The sequence below is a fragment of the Lissotriton helveticus genome, chromosome 8 (genome assembly GCF_964261635.1).
Source record: "Lissotriton helveticus chromosome 8, aLisHel1.1, whole genome shotgun sequence".
In the NCBI taxonomy this organism is placed as follows: Eukaryota; Metazoa; Chordata; class Amphibia; order Caudata; family Salamandridae; genus Lissotriton; species Lissotriton helveticus.
In genome coordinates, this window is record NC_136069.1 from 415,368,855 (window position 1) to 415,382,486 (window position 13,632).

General features: G+C 44.0%; 1 protein-coding gene across 1 annotated transcript in view; it reads left to right on the top strand.

The window, feature by feature from the left end:
* Positions 1 to 8,647: 8,647 nt before the first annotated feature.
* Positions 8,648 to 13,632, top strand: part of LOC144771663 (fibrinogen-like protein 1) — a 186,908-nt gene continuing 181,923 nt past the window's right edge. Inside the window, exon 1 of the mRNA XM_078656014.1 lies at positions 8,648 to 8,749. The gene's annotated coding sequence lies outside the window, so the exon portion shown is untranslated. The remainder of the gene's footprint in view (positions 8,750 to 13,632) is intronic.

The window sequence follows — 13,632 nt, forward strand, 5'->3', positions numbered from 1 at the left end:
GACTCTGGAATACGCTCCCAAATGATCTCAAGGGGATCCCTTCACATATACATTTCCGTAAGGCACTTAAGACTTGGCTATTCCAACAAGCCTATCTCTAATTCCCCCCTGGTTGATTTATGAGCTCTCTTGATTCCACTCTCAGCGCCTTGATGCCTCCGGGTTTAGTAGCGCTTTCTGCATATAAATTTTCTTTAATAATAATAATAATAATAAATCGCAAATTTTGCGATTCCTTGTTTTGCACCATATTTTCCTAATACATACCATTTGGCAAATTCACATTTGCAAACGCCGAAATTCTGCGAATTTCGGCGTTTGCAAATGCGACTTTGCTTGATACATATGGCCCCAGATGATCACTCTCCCCATTGGATGCATATTGAGACACGGGTAATCCACCCTTTGTCTCACACCTATACACTTTATATTCGGTGTGTCACAAAACTGCCCCATGACTACTCAAAACCCATACTTCTAGACGCAATCGCTGCATAAATACGAATAGACAAGCAAACAAACGTCTGTTTGACTCAGTATTGGCCCCTTTGTGGCACAATCACAGGGTTAAATTAGGAAGGAAACAGTGTTTTGGGAATTGTTGGCTAACAAAGGTATAAATACAATAGGAGATCTGGGCACATTTCTAAACCCCCTAACGTTCTCTGCATTGTGTGCACAATATGATCTTCCTGGTATAGAATTTTACAATTTCTAGAAAATAAAGAGTGCTATCCTGAAATTGCCACCACCTCACACTCCAGAACTCCCTGGTTAATAGGGTGATTTTAGGAAGCTAGGACATACAGCTCACACCTATATAAACTATTAGAGCCACCCAGGAACCACTTACTTAAAGGAATAATAAAGAAATGGCTTCCTCTCATCCCGCCTTCACATCCCTTCCGCTTCACCGACTCAACATGGAATAGAATTTGGCAGGCCCCCTCTAGGGCAGAGATTACCCCAGCGCTAGTCCAGTGCTGGTCTATACGCAAGACATACTGGGCCCCGTTCAAGCTTCACAAACTAGGTCTCACTACAACAGACAACTGCTGGCAGTGTAGGAAAGGGACGGCGTTCCTTGTACAAATGTTTCTCGCCTGTAATATGACCCAACATTTATGGATCAGACAACAATATATGATTGAAGACATCTTTAAAACATCGCTTACGATTGACCTCTTCATGATAACACTGGGAATCGCATCCAATCCACTCCCCTTTGCTCTATCTGGAAAGGATCTGCTAATTTTAGATCTGATGTTATTGCTGGTGGCGCAGATGATACTATAGGATGGAATTCCACATCTGAGATCCCCTTCAGTAGATGGTGGAATATACTATGCTCTACCAAATCTAAAAATCCAAACCACCATAAAGGGCGTGACACCATACAGACCTTATAAGGAAGCCCTGAAACCTCTGGTGGAAAATGATCCAGCCAACCTGTGTCTTGACATTGGACCTGACGACCCTGTCAAATACCACTAGATATCTCCTTTCCCCCTCGTCACCCATCCCCTTTTCACTCTTTGTTCCCGCACTCTGCGACTCTTTTTTTTCCTTATTTTTCTTTCCTTCTTTTCATTTAGCATGGTGCACCTCTGTGAGGAGATTTGTTCTATCATCTCCCCGTGAGAAACCTTTTACTTATCTTTATATGTTAATATTGTTATTATGCTCTCCAATATACTTGTATTCAGTTGTCCCTGATTTGCAGCTTTCCAGTTTGTACGAATACTTGATCTCAAACGAGCACTACTGCTCATTCGTCCCTTGACATTTGTTGTCTTTACATAATTTGCACTGTGCAAGGTTTTGTTTTATTCATAACTTCAATAAAACTGGTTGAAATCAGGAATCTCTTAGACTCGTTGCAGTTGCTGTGCTCGTTCTCGGTATCATACAAACTGCTGCCAATGTCTAAGGGGCATTTCATTTGGTATTGGGCCTTTGACCCCTTTTGTAACTAACTCCCCTTGCGCATTTTCAAACTTGACGCATACACAATGAAAAGCGGAAATTCCGTCATGGGCATAGAAAGCACGGTTCTGCGCATGCGCGGATCCCATTAACAATGTTTCTCAGCACCCCACAGACACTGGCCACCGGTGGGAGCAGTGTATCAAGTTACCCACGTTTATCCCCCCACCCCCCTCCCCCCGCTAAACGTTTAGGAGCACCTGCATAAAAAGCAAGCATTAGCACAGGCCTGGCTTTAATGGGCCAGCTTGGGAGCACATACTTTCACAAATGTTTTTACATGCTTCTCAGATGTAAAATGGTCCCCCATGTATACCAATGGCAGCATTTTCTGGCAGGAGGAATGGTACCACAAACAGCCAACCGCATGAAGAGAGTGTAATAGTCTACGTTTTGTACATATTTTAACAAAGTGATCTGAAACTGTTTTGCAAATTGCTACGATGTGAAGTCAGACCTAACAAGCTTTGGTAAATGCAGTCGGTTTTACCTATGTGATGAATAATAAGCAGTTTTTTTGTTGAACATATTTATGTCATAATTGCATTTAAGACAGCTCAGCGAGTTAATGTTCAAACTGTAAGCCCCTGTGAGGAATCTACAAGTTACTAGTTTCATGCCCAAGTCTAAAAAACAAACAGTATTGGCGTGGATAATGAGGCATTTTTTCATGCAATGCTAAGAAGGAACAAGCCTCTGGAACAAAGCGCTGTATAATGGAGTAAGTTGCACCATAATGAAACGTTTCTTAAGACTCATTCATCAGTTTTACCTTGTTTGGCAAATAGGGTGAGTGGTAAGAAATCTCGTGGGTCCCTGCACTTACTGCTGAGCAGCCGCGGCCGGTAGTGGGAGTACCGGCCGGGCGGTGACGTGAGGAGGGAAGGGGCAGGGTGGGGGTAGTAATGTATGGATTACGGACTTTAAAAGGTAAGTAAACATATAAATAAATTAAACGAATTTTGTTGCACACACTGCATCACCAAATGCGATGCAATGTGTGCAACGAAATTCGTTTTATTTATTTTTATGTTTACTTACCTTTTAAAGTCCGTAATCCATACATTACTACCCCCCTCCCCGCTTCACCGCCCGGCCGGTACACCCACTACCGGCCGCGGCTGCTGCTGCTGCTGAGCTCTTGACGCAACCGGTGAGCTGCAGGTTTGATTACTGGCACTGTGGATTCAGCTTTCAGTCCTTACGATTTCACAATGGGAAACACTGAGTATAGCTGGACAACGGTAATACATACTATTTACAGAGAATCAAATCGATGGTTAGTGTAGGAAGCTGGCTCTGTATATACTATACCAAAGTAAGGTAAGTGACATCAAATTCTACGTAATGCCTGGATGTATAAAACGTGGTCATGTTTCGATGCGCAAGACTGTCTGACATGTGATGTCTCTGCAGAGTAGGTGACCCTTAGAATGATAAGAGTAGGGTTAAACAAGGACACTTACTCTCTGTGCTGGGCAGGCGGCTCTCAGGCTGTGTTCTTGAAGATAGAGTGTCTGGCCGTCACATGAGGATGAGCTCCAGAGATGTTTATGCCCCAGGAGAGGCAGGTAAACTGATCTGCTTCAGCAGGTGTGGGAGGGGACTGAAGGCCATGCCAATGATGCAGGGAGAGCTTCGAGACACTAATTAAGCAGATGAGGTCCTGTTGCTGGGTCATTTACAGTGACTGCAACCTGAGACCCACCCAGTACCTTTCATAGGTGCCTCCGAAGCCCTCTCACAGACCAGCGGCTGGCGGGATGTGAGTCCCTTTTAAGATATATTAAATACAATAGATTTCACAAGCACAGCGCAAGCTCTGTACAGGCGAAACCTAAAAAGGAACTGCGGGAAAACTGCTGCTCCTTGTTTCTATTCTGCAAAGTCAATAGCAAGTGCACAAACTTGAAGAGTTAGGACAGGTACTGCAAAGGACAGTCTTTTTTAAAGTAATGTGTTACATGACAATGATTTGCGCCTCTTGTGTACCATAGAAACCTCGTTTTAGTGACCTTTCCATTACACTAGCCTCAAAGCAACATTACAGATATTTCACACTAATGCAAAACAACATAAATGCATTTTGCACTATCTTTCAGCTTATGTTGTCAGAATGAATAACAGAAATTGCTCCAGCCCAAAGTATGGAATATTTTTTACAAGGGCAAATGGCTTGTGGAACCTTGTGCCAGACTTGGCATATTTATTGCTTCTATAATAATGTATGTATGTCAACGAGATTTTAACAAAAAAAACTGGAGCCCATGACTGTTCTTAAAAAAAAGTAATTTCGCTCTATTTAGCTATTTCTCTAATAAAAAAAAGGAAAACAATGGTTTTCCCTTACACTTCTCCCTTCATCCGTATTGAAAAGTGGATAAAAAGTATTTTCTCTTCTAGTTACTTTTATGTAGACCCAGGGAAAATATAGTCTAATTGCAAGCTCTCCTATGTGCCTACCTCTTACAGTGTATGTGATATCAATACCATGTCTGAACTTTTTTCTTTTCAAGGTAAAGCCACACACACCATAGTAGTCTCAGTTCATCTGGACTGGCGAAGGCAGTGACTTCTCTACCCCAGCCGTAAAATGATTGGGAAAATGGAGCCATATTGAGCCCCCATAACTTGTTTACGACACACATTTCACTCAAGGTTAGGCAGTGGTGCTGGAACAATTTTAAGAGTGGGTGTGATTGCCAATAAAGCCACCTCACTAAAGGTATAATGGATATAGGACAGCTTGTTTTTGAAAAAATCAACAAATGCCGCCAGGTGAAAAACGTTTGACGGGCCCCTGTATTGTTCATTCTCCATATCAACTCTTTCAAGTTTTATGTGGGTACTGTAGCATCTAGGGTGGCTCTAGTTCCCCCACCGCTGAGGCTAGGGTCCTGAGGTTTGCTTCTGCTTTGCACCGAAGCCATCATGCATTGACAAGGACAGGCTTCTTTTGTAAGTGAGAAATGCAGTGATAGTATTCGGCTGCACAAATACCAAGACATTGCTTCATATGTAATAGTCCACGGTTCCCACATAGGTTTGCAGAGCATTTTTGGGCTGCTGTAGTGATACCTTCAAACCTGGTACCCAAAGTAAGTAGCACAATAGGAAGACTACCACAATGCACACTCTGTGTATTGGAGTCTTTCTAGTTATTCTTCAGCCAATCAGAGGCTGTCCTGGGGCTACAAATCTACCAGAGCTGAAGACAGGATATGCATAGTGAGTACATCCTTTGACCGGGTGTGAGCAAGTTCCTATGTAGTGTTTGACATTTTCTATGTGTCTCATCAAGGTTGGCATGGGCATATGGAGTTTCAAGCTCCTCGTCACAGCATCTTGCATGACACTTATTGCCCTGCTGGAACTTGTTGAGGATGGTATAGCAAAGCAGAAAACCTTACTAGCTATCCCAATACTTGCAAGAGGAGAAGGAAAAAACAGCTGCTTAGAATAAATAACATTAGTTCTTTAATGACTAACATGCAGTCTCTGGGATAAGGTTATAGTTATGCTAGTAAAATGCCTCGCACGTGTCGTTGGAGGAATCCTGCATAATGTGAACAATTTGGATGAACTTTTTGAATAAACTTTGGAACTAACTTGGTTTGAAATGTTGCATAATTGACATGCTTTCATTACCGCTGTGCGTCCAGGAATGGGGTAAGAGCTTGCCCCATTGTTCTTGATGGATATTCATATTTTCGTGGCTTCGGGCAGACCACGACTCTGGGCCAGCACGCGAATAAACACAAAATTGACAAAATAATGAAAAAATAGGTGTGCACTTCGTCATTTCCTTTGGATCATTTCCTTTGGTCTCTGGGATAAAGCCATAGAATGACCAGGAAGCAGTGGTTAATTTGAGCCGGTGTGTGCTGGTGCTCAGCACCGGAACTTAATTTTCTATTTGTCTGCTTTTCAGGTCAGCCCACCGACAAGTGTTTCATAATTCAATATACAATAAAAATGAATAGCACAAACTTTCCAGGCCATGTTTAAGAGTTGGTGGAAAAGGAATAGTCTGAATTATAACACACAATTGTGATGTTTAGTAGCTGTGTTGATACTAGCACTGGCAGAGGCAATGGGTTGTGCAAGTTACAATGGCGTCTTCAGATGGGCCCTGGCATTTATTTCTTTACACATTAAACACTTTCAGAGAGGGTACGTCATTTACATATGTACAGTCTTATTAACACCCAAAACACCCACCTATCTCTCGGGTAGTGAGGCGCCCAGCTAAGAGGCATTGAAGAGAAATAACTACAAAGAGGGCATCGTTTTTTTTCAGAAGGATCCTAGACAGTTGGTCCTATGTACCTGCAAGTCATTGGACTGCCACGGATGAGCCTGCTCACCATAGCCTGGTTAGAGGAACAGCAGTCTTCCCTCTTAAGGGTGGAAGCACAAATTGAATGCATCTTCTTCCCAAGCAAAGCCCAGAAATTTGTTGAGGAACTACAATGCAGAAAAAGCAATGAAAACCACTCAACTCAATAAATGGTAAATAACAATATCTCCAACAATCACCATGAGACTCATGACAGAAGCTCCGCTGGACAGGGAATTGTTATCTATAAAGAAGCAACCAGGAGGAGTGGGACACGGTGGTACTGAGCCAAGGATTTCAGACCCTTGGAGTTTTAGTCCCAGAATTGCACTACCCAGTTCATAGCATGCTATATATCTTAATCTGTCATTCTCACATTTAAGCACCTACTTACAGTCCATTCAGTATTTTATTTATTTATTTATTTATTTATTTATTTATTGGGCTTATAGAGCGCAACAGATACCCAGAAAGGGCTTCCCGGCGCTAAGCAGAATATTGAACTAGAGGGATAGGAAAGGGTTATGAATGGGAGGCCAGAGGAGGTCACTGGTTAAAGAGCCAGGTCTTGATGGCTTTGCGAAAGTAAGAATACCTGTTTTCAGACGGAGCGGTTGGGGAAGGGAATTCCAGAGTTTTGGGCCGAGGAGGGAGAAGGATCTGCCTCCCATCCTTGCCCGGCGTGTTTTAGGGACGCAGAAGAGACCTTGGGTGGCAGATCTCAGGCAACGGGCAGGCATGTAGGTGTGCACCAGGGTCTGAAGATATTTGGGAGCATTGCCCCACTTTATCCTGTGCATGAGGCTGAGAGTCTTAAATTTGACCCTGTTTTCGATTTTAAGCCAGTGGAGTGCCTTTAGGTGGCTGGACATACGATCTCTCCTATTGCATTTACAGAGTAGCCTACTTCCGTATTCTGTACCAGTTGAATGTGCTTTGTAATTGCCTGAGATGCCCCCAAGTAAAGGACATTCCCGTAGTCCAAGCGGGAGGTAATTAATGCATTAATCACTGTCATTCAGTACTTAATTGTAAAAGAATAAGTGCCATGGCCCAAACCTTTCCTCAGAAGTGCATGGCCAGCTCTGCCACATATCAGATTGCTGAATACAAAAGCTGTCTGTTCTAAAGTTCACCTTATGCCTCTTTTATCTCACCACACCACACTCTGTGCTCCATATCTCGCTCAGTGCTTGCAAAATCTCTGGTATTTAAAAAAAAAAATTTAAACGGGGATTAGAACCCGCCCATTATTTACCTTTACTTACCATTGACTGACTCCCACGTGGTTTCCACCTCACTTTACTTACCATTTTCTGGCTCCTATGACACTGTAGTTTTATGCAGGTCAGCGCTACCTCCTCATCTCCATATGCGTGCCATGGAGCCTGGCCCAAGTACTGCTTCTGGTGGCCAGTGTCCTTCAACTGGCTGCATGCTTCTGGAGTTACTGTTTTTTAAAAATTGAAGACAACAGATAGCGTGAGGGTTCCCAAACTGGCATCTTCGTACAGGATTGCTTTCATAACCCCTCCTTTTTCCTCCCCAGAACACCGACAATGTATCTCCTCTCCTACCCATCTGTGGAGTACAAAGTGTCAGAGACCAGGGCCGGGCTGGCCTTAGCGAGCATCTGACGTTTACCCGGGAGGCTGGAAGGTCGGGGCCTCATTTTTTGTTAATGGGAGCTGGTTTTGCAGCAGTACTGCAATATCGGCTAACAGTCACAAAAGCAGTAGTGCTTTACTCTTGCACTTGAGGAAAGAAAAGCACTATGACGCAGCCAGCCGTTAACACGTCATAACGCTTACTTTTTTTGTTTAAGCCATGTTCCACAGCAGCTCATCTCTGCAACATGTAAAAAACAATGACAAAGCCAATAGATATTGCAAAGGCGAAACCTATTGGCTTTGCCAATGCTTGTTTTTTCTCCTTCTTTCTCCTTATGTCCCTGTTTTTTTCTCCTTTTTCTCCCTCATCCTTTCTCCCTTTCCTGCCTTTATCTGTCTTGTTACAAGTCAAACTCTGATTGTAAGAAATAATTCCTGAACGAATAGAATAGTGCTGGTGAGCCCCAACTGTAAACAAAGCACAGCCTCAGATTAAGTACTACGTGCACAAAGGGTACTAGTGGTGCAGCACCAGGCCACCCACACTCAGCTGCAAGAAAAACAGGCATAGAATATTATACGAAAACTGCATGATCACGGAACAAAATGAAATTCTCCAAATATCTTTCCTGGAATGTTTGAAGTAGCCTGAACAAAACAAAATGATCTTTGCACTTAATGTGGACCATCTGGAATACGTCACTACACTAAATCACAACCCAAAACATCTCCTCAATACTTCCGCCTGCATTTTCGGGAAGCGACGTTCTGAACAAAACGCAACTTACAAGGCCGAGGAAGTCTATGACGACAGGTAAACTAGACATTTTACGACCCGCTTTGCTGATTGCTGCATGACGTTATAGTTTAAGGTCCATGCGCGTTCCTCCATTTCGTTATTAACCCACTTCTGCATGAACGGGGAGGCCTGTTCCCGGCTCAGTGCAAAGACTCCCGCTCATTCCTCTCAGATGATAAAAAGTTTTTGCTGAGCTACATAATGCAAAATCTGCCCTCGCAGTCCACAGGAATATGAGCTGCTAGCACAGTACTTGTTGAAACATACAGATTGCCCTTTGAGTGCATTATCTATATCATGTTTCATTATATAAATACAATGTAAGTTTTAGGTGTTTTACTTTTGCTTAGTGTCTGGTGTTTGTGTCAGGCTGTCAGTGCATTAAGAGCAGAAATTTGTGACGCAGTCAAAAGTAGCTCTGTTGTAGTTCTGCTATGTGAAAGCCAATTTTCTATCTGTAGGAAGCTGGCTCTTTATATGGTGTACCTATACCATGCAAAGAGTCCAGGCTATCCTCTAGGCTAGTTTTTGAAGATCTGCATATTCACTGTTTATTTCTCATGTGGGACCATCAGTACTCCATGTCGCGTCGAGCTGGTCACAGAGCACACAGGAGACGGTGAGGTGATCTCTGCGTTTCTTTATTAGCATGCATACAATCTTGTGACATTATAGGGCGCGCTCCTGATCCCCTGACATCCCACGCCCAAGTCCTGCTGGAGAGTGCCCTGACCTCCGCCCCTTGACCGGATGTGGTGTCCGGTGTCCTTGTCCCCCTGACCCTGGGCTCCAGGGTCCTAGTGCTATCCTGTGGGCACGACACTCCAAGTGTTGCTTTCAGTAGGATTGATGTTGGAATCGCCGTTGACGTCATTCACCTCAGCATCCTCTTTCCCTTCTCCAAGAGGGGTCTCTTCCTCCACCAGGGACGTAGCATTTTCTGCAAGCAATCTTTGCAGATGTGCCTTTGTGGGTCTAGGTCCCCTGGTGAGGTTCCATGCTCGGCAGAGGGACTTAAGTTGAGACAACGCAAGGTTCCTGTTGGACCCCAAGTTGAGCTCCTGGGAAAGACCTGCCTCAGACATGGTATTAAAGTAATTGGGACCTTTTTAAACAAGCATTTACAATGCAATGGTCTCTGCATTATTAAAGGGAGAGCTATTGGCATTGCTCATGACTTTTTTTTTAATATCAAATAAATGGCATTGTCATTTACATTGCCAATAGCTTAATCGTTAAATAAATGGCATTGTCATTTACAATGCCAATAGCGTAATCACTCGCAAATGCAGGACCTATTGCATTTACACCCACACAGAGCCACACACACAAAGCCACCCACACACACATACAGGCAAATGAGAGAGACAGATGGAAAATGCATGCACGGTTATGGAGCGCTTAAACAGGGAGAAAAAAGTGCCTTAAAAAATGTCAGCAGTGGAAGGACACAAGTACTTTGGACATGCTGCTGGGGAGGGACAGACAGAAGAAGAGGAGGTAAAGGCTACAGAAGCTTGAATAATAAATAAGAAAATGAGAGTGACAGTACAGCCAACTAATTGTAAACAATAGTCCCAGTATTAATGGCTTTCGGCTGTTAGATGAGGCGCTGGGCTATGTGTGTGAGGTGGGGGGAGTGTGGGAGCAGGGCGCCGTGCGGGAGACGCTGAAACATCTTGCAGGCAGAGGTGCTGTCATGGGAAGTTCTCACCGATAAACTCGGCTACGTGAACATTCCCACCATCGAGGCCGGGCCAGATGCTGGGCACTGCACAGCTGCTAGTGATTATAGCTGACAAGAAAGCCCGGCGGGTTAATGTGCCTGGCGCAGAGACGCCCGGTGCTTTTGGTGTTTTTCGAATGCCAGCAAGACAGCTCAGTGAATTTATGTGCCAGCAACGGAGATCTGTGTGTAAGCATCCGGGTCCAGTTCCACTAAGACAGTTCAGTGGGTTGACGTGCCTGTTTAGAGATCCTTGTGCAACAGGCACATCCGCTCAGTGGGTTAACGTGCCTGTCACAGTTTTGTGTGTGTAGCCAGCAAGTCACATATTCAAAATCCAGGAAGGCACCTCAGAGGGATAATATGCCTGTCAGCAGTGCTCACTTTAATACGTTTTTTTCACAAGCTTTTCTCCAAAGCATGCGGCCGGTGCTATCAAAGATTGGGGTGCAGTATAACAAGATAGGGCAGTCTTGATTCCACCTCATGCATCTCGCGTCTACCCCCCATACATTTCCTGCCGCTTTATTTCACTCACGCAGGTTCTTTTTCATTAATGCTTTCTACCCGTGACACTGATTGTATATGTTTCTCTTCGCCCTCCTTTCCTCCATTTGCACTGGCTCCAATAGAGAGCTGTTGTTACTGGTAGCTCTGAGATAGTGCCACTGGATTTATCCGATTTTGTGGCTGCCACGTTTTTCGCTTGGTTCTAAATTTGCTCCATAATCCATCACGTGCTGCATAACCTGCATTTATTTAACCTTCCCAAAACGTTTCTGGTTCAAAAAATGACTAAAATCACAGCAGCGTATGTTGCTGCACTTGGCAAAGTTGACAGTTCCCCTGTTGCTTATTGTGCATGTGGACAGAACAAAGTTCACACCTTGGAGGGGGGCAGAGGCAAGAAAAACGGCACTCACCGGCTGTTTAGAGAGGCGGCGGCTCCTCTCTGCCGCAGGCAGGGCTGCTGGGCTTCTGGAACACATACACTGATGCTGCTCATGCTGTATCTGCTCTATGTGCATGAGGTGAGCTTTCATCAATACTAATAAAAGCCTTCATTAATACTTCCCATGCTCTATGTAATCTTTGTGTATGACGTGAGCTTGTACTAATGCAGTGGGAAGAATGTACTGATTCTGCTCATACTGTATGTGTTCTATGTGAATGAGCTGTGCTTGCACTAATGCTGACGGAGGCGGGCACTGATACTGTGCATACTGTACATGTTCTTTGTGCATGTGGTACACTTGCACGACTGCAGAGGGAACCATTCATTAATATTGCCCACGCTGTAGTGATCTATATACATGGCATGAGCTTGCACTAATGCTGATAAAATCATTCACTAATAAAGCCCTTGCTGTACGTGATCTATGTGTATGAGGTGAACTTGCACTAATATAGTGGGAAGCATGTGCTGATGCTGCTCATGCTGTACCTGCTGTATGTGCATGAGGTGCGTTTGAACTAATGCTGCGAGACGTGTGCGCCCATGCCATACTTATTGTTTGTTCATGCAGCAAACTTGCACTAATGTCGATAGAAGCATTCACTGATCAGGGTTGGATTGGTATAGCGTGCACTCGGGCAATGGGCCAGGATATGAGTTTCAGGTGAGGCCCGCTTTTTTGGCCAGAGTGTTGACCGATTTGAGCTGTGCCTGTGAAGTTCAGATGCCGCCAGTTGCCTAGTGAGGAGGCAGATTGGCCTCTATTACATCGATTTTACCAGTGTGCGGAGGTGTCATTCCAAGTCTCTCGCTGGGGCGACAATTAATGTATGCAGAAGGAGCGGGGGGCCTGAGCAGAAGTGGCCTTGATAGAGATCGCAGGTCACCCGGCCAACAATTTCACCATATATGTATCGGGCCCATAACCAATAATTTCAATATATACGTTAATCAGGTGACCTTACACTCTACTACCAGTAACCCTGGTTCCTTCCTATTTATCTCTACTGTACCCGACTTACCATTCCACTGTTACGGGTACCTAATGACCACAATGGATCAGGGAGCTAGCTGTGGAGAAAGATGCAAAACAAAAATACCAACTTATACTCTTTATGCTTTCATAAAATAACCACAGACTACTGGGAAGTTTTAAAGTTTTATCTAGAATTCAGATTCGGAAAGCATACAGTTTACAACTAAAAAGCAATCAATAATCAAAATAACGAACAGCACATAACCATAGAGAAAGTAAATCAGGGCAACCATTTATGAGTCTATAGGAAGATAAGGACAATAAAATATGCTAAGCAGAATTCAGGAATAGAACTTATGACTAGGATTTCGCTACTGAGAAATATTCAAAGTTGGGTGAGAATTTGGGGATCCTATACATCTATAGGAAGGGTAAAAATTGGAACACGCTATATTCTAGACACCTTACTTCAATCAATTTAGAATGGGAGAAATAGAAACCACATCTACGTTTCATAAACGGTAATTAGAGTTGTGCTTAAAGGAAGGGTAACATAGGAACATGCTAGGAAATAGCAATATCGTATGAGCTTTCATTCAGTAGCTTTGCGAAAGCATGGAAAATCAATTATGCGCAAGAGTATGTCTTTATTAAAGCAAAAGACAGAAAATAGAAGGTGCAGTATAGAGTTTCAGCACTATATATTTACCTAGAATGGTGTGAAGACCAACCCTGGCCACGGATCAGTCAAGGACAGGAAAAACCCCAAGGAAGGACAGTCATCAATGGGACAGCAGATGCAGAATGGACACCCCAGGACAGGACAGGAAACCCAGATTAGGATCAGGACAGGACCACCAAGGAACGACCAGCACCCGCAGTTTGGAAGCAACGCCTGCGCTCCACCCTCTCTGCAGCTATCGGCCAGAACCCCGATTGGGTTATCGAACTCCCCAGCAAAGTGCTCCTCCAGCACTTAAGGTTCAGTAAAACCTCTTTGAGTCTATGGTATATTTTCGAACAGAGTGCTCCGCAGCGCTCTGTATTCAGTCACCTATTGAGTGCGTTGGGTCAGTGACAGGTCAGCTATTCGGACAAGTCGGACAATTTCTCTAGCTAAACCTAGGCTAGTTATACTGTTTTCGGGTCAGTGTACCACCCCCCAAATGTTGCAAGTGTCAGAATCCCCAATTTCGATTGGTCCTAAAGTAGGATAGGTCAACACACCAATCACAATTTAC